The sequence below is a fragment of the Lucilia sericata genome, unplaced genomic scaffold (assembly GCF_015586225.1).
Source record: "Lucilia sericata isolate MDLA Ls3-8-SP2 unplaced genomic scaffold, ASM1558622v1 Contig001388F_arrow, whole genome shotgun sequence".
NCBI lineage: Eukaryota > Metazoa > Arthropoda > Insecta > Diptera > Calliphoridae > Lucilia > Lucilia sericata.
The window spans coordinates 81,457-98,198 of NW_023995328.1; the positions used below are offsets into that span (position 1 = coordinate 81,457).

Genomic DNA, 16,742 nt, shown 5'->3' on the forward strand with positions numbered 1-16,742 from the left:
TTATAGAAAATTTAAAAAGTACCTTTTGAAGAACGAAAAAGTCCCCTTTTATTGGTTCACACTTACTCCGGGTTTTATGTGCCTAATTTCATGTTTCTAGGTTCAATATTATAAAAATTTCAAAAAGTACCTTTTGAAGAACGAAAAAGTACCAAAAAGTCTCCTTTTATGGGTTCTCACTTAATCCAGACTCTACATACATAATTTCATGTCTAGGTTCAATATTATAGAAATTTCAAAAAGTACCTTTTGTAGAACGAAAAAGTACCAAAAAGTCCCCTTTTATGTGTTCTCGCCTAATCCGGGCTCTGCATACTTAATTGCATGTTTCTAGGTTCAATATTATAGAACATTTAAAAAGTACCTTTTGAAGAACGAAAAAGTAGCAAAAAGTCCCCTTTTATTGGTTCGCACTTACTCTGGGCTCTATGTACTTAATTTCATGTTTCTAGGTTCAATATTATAGAAAATTCAAAAAGTACCTTTTGAAGAACGAAAAAATACCAAAAAGTCCCCTTTTATAGATTCTTACTTAATACGGCCAATAACAATACACTGTGTTGTTGTTGTTTGTTTATAATTACTATCTCAGCATGCACCATAAATCTCAATTTTTGATGAAATTTTCAGAGGTTGTCCGGACTTTTGTTGATATTTCCGTTATTTATACACCAATTTTGCTGATTTTAAATAGCGATCTTCTCGAAAGTATGTCTGACAGAATTATTGGAGGTTCGAATCTCGCAGATATCTGGGGTCTTATTAAAACTGATTTCAACAAACATACAGACGAACAGAAGGACGGACAGAAAGACAGACAGAAGGACAGATAGGCGGATAGACAGACAAACTTACATAGCTTAATCGACTCCACTATCTATAGGTATCCAGAATATATATACATTATAAAATATATTGTAGACAAACTTATATCTACACTTCTCACGAAGGTGAAAGGTGATAATAGTCTGAAAATCACACCTTTAAAATGTTATTATGTAAGAAGATTTTAGCATTTTAACCCCTTACTTGGTAATGAAAATTTTTGCTGGATAGGAATAACATTTATGTATTTGCATTGCATTTTAAACTTAGCAGCCCCACCCACTATTCAAACGAATTTACTAATACTCTCACCCAATTGTTCAAAATGATTTATTTTACTTAAAATATCAATATAGAAAAAAAAATTCCATTTGAAATGTCTATTATTTGTTTAAAAATACAGATGTACATATGTATGTATAAACAAACACTATATATAAAAAGTGTATATTAAATTAAAAAGAAAACTTTTTTTTTGCAAAAAAACAAAAAAAAAAAAGATAAAATAAAACATTTTTATTATTGCTTGACTTAATTGAGCTTTTAATTAAAGCAATTTAACAAAATAAATCTCTGTTTTTCAATGGTTGTATACATATGAATAAGAAGAAATAAATTACAAAATGAAATGAAAAAAATTACAACCATAACAAAATAAAGTAATGTGAAAATCCAACAATATAATAACAATAAAATTTTGTTTTACAGTTTTGTAAAAAAAAAATAAACAATTAAATTGAAAGATGAAAACAAACATTTTTTGACAAAAGTAGGAAATATAAAAATTATTCAAGTGTTATAGAAATATTATTTCATCAAAACTATTTATTATGTATTTGTGTAAATGAAAATAGATATTATCTTTGGAAAAAATCTTAATCGAATGATTTCTATTGGGCTGTACAGAAAAAATATTTTCCACATTATGAGAAAGAAAATTATTAATAAAATCACGAATATTTTCTATACATAGTATGTTTTAGATTCAATTTTTATTAATTAAAAAATTAAAAAAGTTTTATTAAAAAAAAAAAAAACAAAATCTTATGCAATTATTTTCAGAGTGTAATAAATCAATTGATGCTTTTTCAACAAACTACACAGGTGACAAACTGCATGCCTGCCACGAATATTTTATTGCCAATTAATTTTCCCAGTTGTTGCTGCTGTGTTTTTCTCTCTAAAGACATATGCATAATATAAACGTGCCTTAGATCGTCTAAATACGATAACTGGGATTTCCTGCTTGTTAATACAATTGATTTCAAATTGGTGTCAGTCAGAATACTTAATGACAAAAAAGGGTGACATACTTATGAAGAATTTAAGTGACAAAAACAAAAAGATTTATGAAGTCTTAGTTGTGATTATAAAAATGGAAAAATAATTTTTATAATTAAACGCTTAATGAATTTTAAAAATAACTTTTATAATAAGCAAAAATTAAAATTTGCATATAAATTACTAAGAATTTTATATTAATAGTTTAATTGGATTAATTAATAAAAAAAAGTTTTCATCTCTCGTATGTTTTCACTATAGTGTTTATTAACTCTCTGTTTTTTGTTTAATAATATTTTAAGAGAATATTTGCTATGAATATTCTTTTAAGAGAAAATTTTCTGTGAGTTTTCTTTTCAAGTTAATTTTCGATAAATTTATTATTTATGGACATTTTTCTTTTTTTGTTAAAATTTTACGCACAATTTTCTATTAATTAAAAAATTTTGACAAAATTCTCGTTTTTTTTTAAATTTATGTAAATCTTCATTTAAAGAAATTTTTCTATAAAATTTTCTATTAAAATGTTAAAAATTAAAAAAAAAAATGTTTATATAAAATTTTTACTTTTAAAAAAATTGTTAATTCTACAGAAAATTATCTTTTAAATTATTAAAATATAGAAAATTCTTATGTTATAGATTATGTTCGATAGAATTTTCTCTTTAGACAAATTTCAGATAAAAATTTATTTTTATTGACCATTTTTCATAATATTGTTCACAATTTTTTTTAGACGGATTTTAGTTCATATAAAACATCTTTACATCGAATATAACTTTCCCCATGAAAGTGTATTTTTATGTCGGCAATGATCGTTAAGGTAATTTTCTTAAGGACTGATCCTCAATAAATTTGGTATAAAACATCTTTACATCGAATATAACTTCCCGACTCTTTCCCCACGAAATTCGTTATCAAATTTCATAATTGTTCACGTATTTTTAAGTCGGCATTGATCGTTAAAGTAATTTTCTTATAGACCGATCCTCAATAAATTTGGTAAAGAGATTTTAACTCATATAAAACATATGTGTGTCGAATTTCATCGCTTTTCTCGTATTTTTAAGCCAGTAATGAGCGTTAAAGTCATTTTCTGTAGGGGACCTTATATGGATGGTAGAGTAAATTATGGACCGATCCACATAAAATTTGGTAGAGAGGTTTTGGCTCGTAAGGTACTTACTTATGTCAAATTTCATTTCTATATACTCGTATTTTTAAGCCAGTAATGAGCGTTATAGTCATTTTCTGAAGGGGACCTTATATGGGGGATAGGGTCAATTATGGACCGATCCACATAAAATTTTGTAGAGAGGTTTTGGATCATAAGAGACTTACTTATGTCAAATTTCATCGCTATACTAGTATTTTTAAGCCAATAATGAGCGTTAAAGTCATTTTTTTGAAGGGAACCATATATAGGGGGTGGGGTCAATGGACTTCATGAAAAGATTTTGGCTCCATTGAAAGTTGTGTGTGTCGAATTTCATGACTATACTCGTATTTTTAAGCCAGTAATGAGCGTTAAAGTCATTTTCTGAATGACCGATCCATATAAAATTTGGTAGTGAGATTTTGGCTCACATGAAACTTTTGTGTATTGAATTTTATCGCTATATTCGTATTTTTAAGCCAGTAATAAGCGTTATAGTCACTATATCGTCATAAAATTTGGTATGGAGATTTTGGATCGCATGAAACTTATTTGTGTTGAATTTAATCGATATACTCGTACTTTTAAAACAGATATGGCTATCCGAAAACGTGGACCGATATTGCCCATTTTCAATATCAAACAAATCTAGTCTATAGAAAATATTTGTGGAAAATTACAATCCTCTAGCTCATTCCGTTCGGAATCTATCGTGCTTTCAACAGACAGACAGACGGACAGGCGGACAGACATGGCTAGATCGTCTTAGAATTTAATGAGGACCCCTACATGCCTAATTTCATGATTCATCCTTTCATACAGAGTTGTATTAAGAGCTCTTAATGGTTAATTTTAAGTTTCTTGGTAGAAAAAAGCAACAAAAAGTCACCTTTTATATGTTCTCACCTACTCCGGGCTCTACATGCTTAATTTCATAATTCTAGGTTCAATATTATAGAAAATTTAACAAGTATCTTTTGAAGAACGAAAAAGTACCAAAAAGTACCCTTTCATTGGTTCGCATTGTCATTTTATGCTTAATTTCATATTTCTAGCCAATAAGAACATAAATCAGTTTTCCTCCTTCAAATTTTTAGTTCCAGACGTATATTATCCGTTACGTATCTAATTTTGAGGATCGGACGGTGTAATATAAACAAGAATAATAAATGTTCTCCCAAATCTAGAAGACTTCGGGTATTATTGACCTAAGACACATAAAAGGACCTTAGGCCATATATACACTGAAAAAAATCCATGCCTAATATATACGAAAAATGTCGTAAATTGTACGAATCGTTCGTTGTTTCGCACCACGAAATTCTTTCGTAATATATACGAAATTTTACGAAATATTTTAGTATAATGGAAAATAATCTTGGAAAAATTTATTTAAATAAATTGAAAAAAGTGAATTTTAAATAAATATGGTAAAATTTACGAAATATTAATTTATGCAAATATTTTTGTTCATTTTAAAATAATTTTTCTAATTTTAGTTAAAAATTATTCTCCACACGAATTATTAATTTTTTTATGGAAATAGTTCGTGAATTATATTATACTCTTTCTTAATTTTTATAAAAATGTTGTAGTTTTATTTAACGATAATATAATTAATATCGTTATGTTTAATTTCGCTAAAATTTAAGAAAAAAATGTTACGAAAAGTTTTCGTACTTTCGTAAAAATAGAAAAGGGTCTTATTAAATAATATTTCGTATTATACACGAAATTTTTGTAAATATTACGAAAAAAGAAGTTGAGCATGGATTATTTTCAGTGTATGAAGATATGTACATCTTTCGAATTCAACTCACATGACACTGTTATTTCAAAAAGTTGTTTATTTTTTATTTTTTAATTTTCCTTTATAAACTTAATTGAAACTTTTTATTTAGACAATTCTGTTTGTTTTCAATATAACTAAATGATTTTTCTGAAAAGCGACTTCCGTTAAATACTAACTGAATAAATGTTTATCCCTCCCTTTTACAATGCCGCTATACACCCACCAATAAAAGTAATTACTTTAAGTAATTTATTGACAAATACTTAAAATACAAACTCGATACATGTATGAATTACAATACAAAATAAAACAATGATGATACGTTTCTTTTCAATTTGTTACAGTTTGTTTTTTTTTTCAAATTTCATTCCTGTTTTCATTTGAATGCCACCCAGTACCAGAAATATAATACAAGAACATAAGATTTCAAAATGTAAATCATCGTCAATGGCATGGAAAATATGTTTGAATGTATATTTGCTAAAATAATCATTATTGTCATCAATTATTTCGATAGAAATGTAATGAAAAAAAAGCAGGAAGTTTTACTGAGATTGTGTATTTTTTTATTATCTTTTGTTTGAATTGTTGTTGCAAGTATAATATATTTTTTTTTTGGTAGATTTTCATTTTTAAAATTGACTCATTAAAAATGTAAATTTTACAAATGTATATTAAAATTATTTACATTTAAATACAATTATTTCTACATTGTAAACACACATTGCTTCATTCAATTTCGCTGTAACAATTGTAATTTTGTTATACAAGTATTTTTTCCAACAATATTTAATTCCTACAGAATGAAAAAAATATCATGTTTAAAATATTTTGTATTATTTTTTTCTCTTTTTTTCATTTCCTTCCGCTGTTATTTTCACGTTTGTTGCCATTTAACGGTATAATTGAATTCACTTTGTTCTTTTTTTTGTAGCTTTATCCACGTCTCATTTTTTTGTACATGTAAATATGAATATGTAGGAAGTCTTTGGAGATGTCTTTTTAAATTTATTTCGTTCAGTTTGACTTGGGTTTTTTAAAGTGTCATTAAATGTTACTCCTACAGGGAAACAAATGCGGTATTTATGTCGTTAATCATGAGTGTTGCTTGGAATTTTCTTTCCTTTCTCATTGTAGGAGTGTTAAATTCACATTAAAAATTTTAGATTTATTTTTTATTCCAGCATTCATTTTGTGATTGTGCTTTTATAATTAAATAATACCAGATTTGGTGGATTTTGTTTATAATTGAATAAAAAGACAAAGTTACAAAAACTTTTTTTGGGAGACTGTCTATCATTTTGTGTTTGTTTATTATTTAACTTTAAGTATATAAAAAAGAGTATGGTATCAAATTTAATTAAAGCGAAGGCCAATACAATTTTTTAAAGGATCGTTAAGATTGGTCGTTAATAAATTTGAACATTTGTACAATAAAATGAAAATTATGCTTATTTTTAAAATGTATTAAAGCCTTATATCAAGGTTTCCAAAACTGTTCTCCAATTTTTAATTACAGCTTTAGAATTTCAGAACGACGTAAGGTTATATAATTTCTATGTTAAAATTTTTTTTCAAAATTCATCAAACACAGACCAGATTGCAGATTACTTTTAAAACATGTTGATTCCGTTGCACTGTGCATAGCCTTAGTAACGGAATTCTCTTTAATTATGAATATATCTTCACTGAAGAACATATCGAGAAGCACCCCGAACGAAATCTCGCAAGATTTTTAATCTCTGTAGTCTATCGAAAACCGTCTACACGAAACTATGTAACCCAAGGTCTTTATGTCAGTTCCCCCCGTGGTCATGTAACCTTCATGAAAGACCCTCATCTTGGTGTTACTGCAATTCCAGGGAAAAGAGATGCTACTTGTATAAGGGCCTTATTCATAACAATTTATCAAAAGTTTATAAGACAAATTTTCATACAAAATTTGTTCTATAAACCTTTGATAAATTGTTATGAATAAGGCAGTAAGTATCTAGTCTTCCGAAACTATAAACCGGTGATCATCAAATTCATCTTCGGCCTTTCCTTGAAATGATTTGACATGTGGTTAAATCAGAGAACCACATAATCTGGTACCACGAAAACCGGTAATTCGCAGGGCAGAGTTTCGTACTTCGCTTCTCCCCTTTATAGGAGAGGTCACTTCGGGGTGCACGTGGTGTCTGTGGTTTAAACCCAAATTAGCGGGAATGTAAGTTAAAGGCAGATGTATGCTAAAGTCTATAATTCGGGATAAGTTCAATACTGTTGCCGTGACAACATATACCCCACATCATTTGATGGTGTGTACATAAATATTCAGACACTGTTGGTGTATCGTAACGACCACAATTTTCAAGTTTTGTTTCCATTAATGATTGATTATAAAGCATTACAGATCTAAATTCTTAAAGATAGCTATTTGTGATATTTTAGAGACTCAATTTAGAAGTCCTTATGCAAGTTCTTTGCTCATTGGTGGAGTATTCAATTGCATTAGGGATCCTTTAAATATCCCTTAAAAAGAATTGGGAATTTTCCTTATAATCTCAGTGCTGATTAAGGAAAACCTCTAGTCCCATAAAGCAAATTTATTACTTTACCACTTAAACACTTAACTACTCCATCAACGCAATTTCAGCTTTATTGACTTTAATACAACTTTTTTTATAGTACTTAAAATTTTCAGTTTAAATTAACACCCCATTCTTTTTTCACCATTATTTACAACACTTTGTGTCTGAGTTGTGTTTTTTTCTCTCTCTCTCTGATTTGTTTGTTGAATGTATTTCCTTTTTTACATATAAATACCTCCTACGGTTTGATGGATCTGGTATAAATAAAATGTTGAATTACTGTCAGTATCAACGAACGTAATGGACGTCTTTATGTCTCTGTGGGTAATTAATTTGGCATTGAAATGTTTACAAAATAGAAAAAAAAATACTTAAAATTAACGTACTCTAGTACTTGCTGTTTGTAAACATTTTGATTATTTTCCATTTTTTTCTGTGTTGCTGTTTGAGATTTTGTAAATAAAATTTCTGTTTCAGTTTAAATGTTTTATGTTTTTTTTTTGCTTAAAACTGTTAGCAGCAATCATCAAAAGATTTAAAATATTTGATTAAAAAGGAAATTAACACAAATAAAAGTGGTGAAATTAGACAAAACAAATAAAAAAGGAAATAATTTCAGAATTTTGTATTTCAATATTACTTTATATATGAACATTAAGGTTTTAATTTTGAAGACATGATTTTCTTTGATAGAAAATTTTTTTCAGTTTACCAGCAATTACATAATCAACTTATCGTTTCCTGTTAGAAACATTATAATTTAAGATGTCCATCTCCATTGATACAGATATTTTTTTTTTTTTTTGCAAATGTACTTCCAAACTTCTAGCCACATCACTACTTCTGCATTAATTTTCTTACCTCTAAAATACTTTTCGTAGTTGATTTTTTTGCTGGGTTATTGTGCAAACTGATGAAAACTAACAATCTAATATCTATTACATTTAATAGCTATAACTATTGCTAACCATAGTAAGCAATCAATTTTTGTAATTGCTCACATCGGGTTTAATTTTAAATATTGTTTATTTATTTGTATTAATTGTATTTGTAATATTTCTAATGCTCAAATACAAACGGAAACTACAATAAAAATAAAATTGTTAATGACTATAAATTGTTTTCCATATTATTTTTGAAATCAAAGGGTTATATAGTTGAATTGATTTATAACATACAAATGGTTTTAAACAAAGGGCAACTATATAAGAAATTTATCATTAATTATAAAGTAAAATATTACAGTTGGGTCAGATCGACAACTTACGTTAGTGACCTTTTTAGAAATTGTAAGGGATAAGATGTCGAAGTGCTTTACGTGAACATCTGCATTGAAGGCCTAATTTCACGGTCGATCTTTTCATCCACATGGTAAGCTTTTTTGATGACTCACCACCGCCCCTTTGTTTATATAATATACCCGTGGCAATTTTTGTACATGGTTCTGCCGGTCTACGTACTAACACTTTGCTCAAGTACTCGAGTTATCTAATCTCTGACCATTGCTGCCCCGTTGCTTAACTTCCGAGATGCAAAGACATCACTGTTGAGTCGGCAACTGCACCTAAAGACGTAATCATTAGACCGAAATACGAATCCATCAAATAAGCCGAAGACTTGTTCTAACTCACAGAGACCACACTGTGTTAAATCTGGTATGAACAGAGTAAACCCTGAAACATATCCAGACAAGAAAGGAAAATTCAATGGAATTACTTGTGTATGATACCTTACATCAGTGTTGCCCATACACACACTGTTACACATTCATTTGTATTGGTAAAGCAGCAGAGAACAAAATGTAACCCAAAATAAAACTGTACTAATAAAATGACTGCATACTAAAAAGTATATTCTAACTGTCAAATTGATATTATGGATTTTGACAGACAGCGTACATTAAAGTTCATATATAAAAAACTATCAGCTGTGCTCTCTCATTCACCTACATAAATTCGGCTTTCTCAAAATTTTGTTGTTGTATTTCTGTGTGTATTTTAAAAAAGTTGCGTACAGATCTTACTTCGACAAATGCTGATCAGCAACTGAGTTGATTTTGTTTTGCAAGTTGAGAGATAATCAACTAGCACATGCTCAAATAAGAAAATACACAAGTAAGCTTATAGTGTAGGTGAGTCAACGCAACGTCAGCAGAATATTCTTGCCCTATCTCGCGTGATAGGGAATAGTGATTTTGGGCACCATTGCCTTACATACATCACCATTCAACCCAGCAAATTTCTCACTCAGCAAACACTCATTTAGATAAACATCCGACACACTTACTCTAAGTATACGGGTGGGTAAGGTCCTCATACCCCTACATTCATCCCGTATCATATACACTTGACACCAACTCATTTCAAATTCTTAGTCTCACAGTCACTCCTATGCGCGGTATCTGTTGTCTTGGCAACAGCAACGAACTTATCCCTAATTATAGACTTTACCATGCATCAGTCTTTTAACCAACATTCTCTTCCCGTGAATTTAGCCAGCACACTCAGAAGGACTTTTATAATAACCGGGAAAAGACAAAGTCCGAAACTTTGCCCTGTGGTCTAGCGGTTCCCGTAGTACCAGATTATGTGGTTTCCCTATTCGAACCCATGTCAAATCATTCCAAGGAAAGACGGAGGATGCATTTGATCATCATTGTTTATAGTTCCGGAAGACTAGAGGTATTGATAGCACATCTTTTCCCCGGGATTGCAATAACACCAAGATGATGTTCTTTCATTAAGGTAAAATGCCCCCTTCGGGAGTATAAACATACATTCGTATGTATTCTTGGTGTTTTCATATTCTAGGTGAACTTTATAGAAACACTTCTCACGACTCTCTCGACTGTTTGAAAATTTGTCCCATTATTTATATACATAGACAGATTTGAAAGTACTGAAGAATACTATTAATAAAAATGTCTCGTTGTAGAATACGAAAGTTGTCTTATTCTAAAGGGAACCTTATATGGTGCATAAGTTCATATGTATACCGGACAGATAGAAAGATGAACATAGAGATTGAGCAACAGTAATCTTTTTAATGAAATTGTGCACATTTTCTAAAGAAGTCTTTGTATGAGGGCTAGTGCCAAATGAGGCTAGTATAAACTTCTTGTGCTGATTCTTGTCCTATTCGATGGACTAGGTGAAGTAATGGGACGATGTTAACCATTTTCAATAGTCTCTGGTACAATAAAAGATCATGTACCAAATTTCATTGATTAATCTTCAAAAATTCGAATTGTAGTTTGATTGCAAGGTTTACATGGACTGACATAAATATATAGCAAAATCAACTCGGAAAAAAGCACAAACCCTATATACCCGCCCACTAATGTAATGTAGGGTGTAGAAATTTGTGTACACCAGAATTCAACCAAAAACTTTTTTATTTTGGCAGTTTTTTTGAACATTTGTATAAATGTCTGCCATATATTTTCTCTTTTTTCTTAAAATTGCTATTTTCTGCCATTATTCAGCGTTAAATACCATTAATAATGACTCGTTTTATTTATGCCAAAAATACTAAATATGTTCTTTTCTATTTGCAAAGACATAAATTTATTCGTATATTTATACATGGATATTTTACTTAATTTTAGCACTAAATCTTCTTTTAATTTATCCTAATTTCTAGCTCACTATCCATTCTTTTCGTTTCTTTTCACAGGTAAGTTTTTTTAAGCAACGAACTCACGCTTCACTGAAATACAAAATAAGATATAAATATCTTCATTAAAGGTAAAAAGAAATAAATGAAAGAATGAATGAATATTTTAACACCATGAATGTGAATGACTGTATGAGTAAAGAAAGTTATGTATTGTGTGTACGTGAAAATGTTTAAGGTCCGTGTAGAAATATTTCATATGTGTCTTATGATTTATTCACATCGAAAAAAATAGTTTTTGATTTATATTTCAACAAAAACTCTTTTGTATATTAAAGACATCACTAATCATGCATTCATGTGTGTAATATTAAGAACAGAAAAAGAAAATGTCTACAACATGTACAAGTATCTCAAAAAGGTAGCTTCTATCTAGTATACATATTTATAGATATACCTACCTATATACATGAGTCTCTAGAGTAACATCTGTTTTATGACTGTAAAATTGAAATTCTTATTCACACATTCACATTTAATCTTGTATTAAAATTCTTGAAGAAAATTTTCAGTAAATTAATTTAAATTGATTGAATTGCCAACACACAGAATACTTGACATACCATGACTATTTAAAATTCTTCTTTATTTCAGCTTTTTGCTGTTGTTGTCATTTTTGCAGTCATCACTTCGTTAAGGAAAAATATGTATTTAAAATTTGATTAATTTTATATTGATGAAATAAACTATAATTAATCAAGTTTTTCTTTTGTCTGTCTGTCTGTAGAGAACAAAAATATGATTCATTAACACTTGGAACGTTTTGAGGTTTTTATGATACAACAAAAATATTTATTGAAGATGAGAATTTTCAAAATAAATAATTATATTTTGAAAAATGATCAATAAATGATAGATAAAAACAAAGAAGAAATGTAGATTTATATTAAAAATTTTAATTATTTTTATAGGATGTATTTTTGTAGATTGAAATAAGATTTGAAATTTATTTATAATAAACTATTTTCAATTAAAAACTAAATAAGTTATTGGTCAACATATTCATACTAAAATTTTTATTTGATCATGAACAGGGCTTGTATATATCATATATGTATTTTTTTGTTCAGTATTTATAGATACATGATATGATATATTCATTCTTTTCTTAGCATATTTAAAAATTCTCGTGTTAATTATCTCGAAAACACAAGATTTTGTGCAAAATTCCCCAAATAATTGAAATCAAATTGTAAATAAATAAAACAAAAATTAAAATAATCATGACTGATTGACAACATCGTAGTATACAATTTCCAAAATTTTAAATTTTGAATACTTTTGTAACACATCCAGGAAAAATTATACATACATATGTTTAAAAAAGCTCAAAACTTTACATTTCTTTTGATACCCTACACTACTTTAGTGGGAGGGTATATTGGGTTTGTGCTGATGTTTGTAACGCACAATAATATTGGTGCTATACCCACCTTTAAGTATACCAATCGGCTTAGAATCATTTTCTGAGTCGATTTTGCCGATTTTTCCATTATTTCACCTAGCCCCCATACAACCGAACCCCCAAAAAGGGCTTGTAAACGTTGTAAGATAATTCGGTGAAATTTTGCACATGATGGGTAACATCGGTTCATTATTTTACCTAGACACCACACAACTGAACCCCCCGAGTAGGGCTTTTAAGTTCATAATTATGTTCAATATACTCGTACCTCGACAAAAGGCTGCAAAACCAAGTTCTATACTAGACTTCATGACCCTGATGAATTTTTTGATGACAGGGCATCATTTGACCCTATACAAAGCCCTCTTCGAAAATGACTTAAATGTACACAATTTTATTCAACAAAAATTCAACAAAAAAAATATCTGAGACAAGGTACAATTCAACTTAAATGCTTAACTGGTGTAGAGTATTATATGGTCGGCCTTGCCCGCCTATAACTTCTTACTTGTTTTAAAATTTTGCATGGTCAAGTGCACAATAATCATTATTTAATTGATAATTTGTCTGTTGATTTGTATTTTTTTTTATTTATTCTTTATTATAACAAACATAACAAAAAAAGCAAATTTTTGTTTTTTTTGCGTCTTGCTTTCCATGCAAAAACTAAATAAAAATAAACAAATAAATTTTGCATAAAGACAAACAACACGACAACGATTAATAAAAAATAAATGTAATTCATTTTTTATTGTTGTCAACGTAAGTGTAACGTAAAACACTTTTAGTTGTTTGCTGCTTATGTTGCTGAGATATAACGTGATTGTTGATGTTGTCATGTGTTTTCGTTTTTTTTTTATATTTAATTTATTTTTTCAGTATTTTTATTATAATTTGCACTTTTTATCTGTCTGCTACCGTTGCTTTGTGGTTTTGAAATTTGTCAGGAAAAAATGCCACCACAAATGATGAAAAAATTATTTCACTGGTAAGGTATGTATGTTATAATTATTCCTCCCTATTTGCTAATTTAATTTTGAAAATAGTGATGCGCTACAGTATGAATTAACAACGCAGTGATACACTAAAAAAATGGAGTAAAGGAAATGATAGTGCAAAACTTAAAATATATTCCAACTTTATCGAAATTGAATTAGTATATGATAAACCCTGCATTTTATTATACCCTTCACCTTCGAAGGGTGTATATAAGTTTGTGATTTCGACAATATAATTTTCCGACCCTATAAAGTATATATATTCTGGATCCTTACAGATAGCGGAGTCTGTCTGTTGAAATCAATTTTCTGTAGACCTCAGATATATTCGTGAAGTTTCCTATTTAAAATCAGCAAAATCCGTCCATAAATAACGGAAATATAAGCAAAAATCTGAGCCAACCTCTGAAAATTTTATCAAAAAAGATAATGATTTGAGAAAAACAACAACAACATATTCTTATTGTGAAAGCGTATATGTGGTTGTATGTTGGCTTTATTGTTTTGTGTATTTTGTTGGTTTTTGTGTGTTTTGTTTCGTTTGTCGTTGTTGTTTTGAGTTGGAAAGTTGGAAAATATGAAATAAATTTAAATTTTATAAAATTAAACTTATTTTAAACGCACTATGGTGAAGGGTATACAAGATTCGCTAAAGGCGAATATTTAACTCTTACTTCTTTCTTTCAATTTTGTATCACAGTGTAATTTACTGTGTCGAATTTTTTCTCTTAAACCTCCATTAAAATATTTTATAAGTCCTTAAAAAACACAATGGTTTAAACATATTTACATGTGTAAATTTAACCTAATTTAGAATTTCATATTAAGAAAGAAAATCAGCACATTTTAAAAACATATTTGTCCAATTCAACATCGAATCGTTGTATCTCGTAATAATACAATGAAACAACACTACGATATCGATTGTGAGTAAGACAACTACTTTCCATAAAACTATGAGGGATTTTGCGTATACTTTACACGCAAATAATTACGCATTAAGTATACGCGGGGACGACAGACAGAAGTAACGTGTAAATCAGGGCGTATGAGTGATTTATTAAATTTCTTAATTACGTATAGGTCTTGTGTTGTTTTTAAATCGAAACTAACTTTTTTACTAAAAAGTCACTTTTTTTAATTAAAAAATCACTTTTTTAACTAAAAAGTCACTTTTGTTTATTAAAAAGTCACTTTTTTACTAAAAAGTCACTTTTTTTACTAAAAAGTCACTTTTTTTACTAAAAAGTCACCTTTTTACTAAAAAGTGACCTTTTTACTAAAAAATCACTTTTTTATTAAAAAGTCACCTTTTTACTAAAAAGTCACTTCTTTACTAAAAAGTCACTTTTTTTTACTAAAAAGTCACTTTTTTTTTTTACTAAAAAGTCACTTTTTTTACTAAAAAGTCACTTTTTTTTTACTAAAAAGTCACTTTTTCTTACTAAAAAGTCACTTTTTTATTAAAGAGTCACCTTTTTACTAAAAAGTCACTTTTTTACTAAAAAGTCCTCTTCTATACTAAAAAGTCACTTTTTTTGCTAAAAAGTTACTTCATTACTTAGATGGCACTTTATCACTAAAAAGTCATCTTCTATACTAAAAGTCACTTTTTTTGCTAAAAAGTTACTTCTTTACTTAGATGGAACTTTTTCACTTAAAAGAAACTTTTCGATTAAAAGTATCTTATTCTCCTAAAAGTCAATTTTTCACTTAAAAGGAACAATTTCACTAAATTTTTCATTAAAAAGTATATTTTTCACCAAAAAATATCTCTTTCACTAAAAAGTGTATATTTCACTAAAAAGTATATTTTTCACTAAAAAGTAACATTTTACTAACTTTTCCACTAAAAATAAACTTTTCACTTAAAATTCAACTTTTTTTACAAATATTCCAAAAGAAATTTTTCTTAAATTTTAGTTCATTATAAAATTTAACAATATTTTTAATTTCTTGTTCCACTTAATACATTTATTTTTCAGTCATATTCATTCATACTTAAATAAAGTGCTATAGTTGCATTTTTGCTACATTTGTTATTAATTTTCATTGTGGTCTTCACATTACTTATATATGTACATATTTTTCTCTCTCTGCTGACTTTTTAAGTTCATTTTCATTCATTTAGTTCCGTCACTCGATTACTTCTAGTCTATAGTTGTTTAGAGTACAATTTCGTACAATGTTGTCGCTATTGTTATATGTTATATTAGTTGTAGATATGTATGTTCTTATAAATACATACATTTGTAGTTTTTATTACAAAACAGGGTTAATGATGCAATGCGGAAAAATATGTTTTTTTTTTTTTTTTGCTATAAAAACCACAAATACTATTTGTGCACTGGTATATTAGTATGGCGAGTATTTAATTTGATTGAAGTGAAAAGGAAAATTTAATGAGAATTACTAAATAGAAATTACAAGGAAGTTAAGTTAAGAACTTTTTGTTTTATAATTGAAAATTTTAATTTATTTTAACTGATTAAATTATTGTAAAAAAAGCGGGCTAAGCACGATTTTTAGCAAATATTTATATAATTTAAACACTCTTAAATTTTCTTGACTCATTTCAAAAATCTTATGAATAGTTGATATATTTATAATTGCATTACTTGTTATACTTACATTAAACATCTTGAACCTGGGATCATTTCTATAAACAAATAAAAAGGAACAATTTAGTAAGAAATATAAAATTTGCAATAACTTAAAGTTATATTTTAATGAATTAGTTTCCTTAAAAATCCTTTTATTAAAAATTCCATTAAAAATCTGTTTATAGATGAAAATTTTTCTATTCTATATGTAAAATCTAAAATTACTTTTCTAAAAACCCATAATTAGTTATTTAAATGATAATATGTATTATTTAGCCATTAAACTGACACTTTTATTTACTGCTTGCAGTAAACAACCAATAAAAGTAGTAAAATTTTTATACAGCAAATAGATAATCTATTCAAAAATCGCTTACAAGAATCTCTCCCCAGTGTCTGATGTATACTCTCTTGGCCTATATACTTAGTTCTGT

At 28.1% G+C, this 16,742-nt stretch overlaps 1 protein-coding gene across 1 annotated transcript in view; it reads right to left on the bottom strand.

The window, feature by feature from the left end:
- The window catches only part of LOC119611201 (ice-structuring glycoprotein-like), an 86,119-nt gene extending 69,754 nt beyond the window's left edge, over positions 1 to 16,365 (bottom strand). Inside the window, exon 1 of the transcript XR_005232051.1 lies at positions 16,337 to 16,365. The gene's annotated coding sequence lies outside the window, so the exon portion shown is untranslated. The remainder of the gene's footprint in view (positions 1 to 16,336) is intronic.
- Between the last annotated feature and the right edge of the window lie 377 nt (positions 16,366 to 16,742).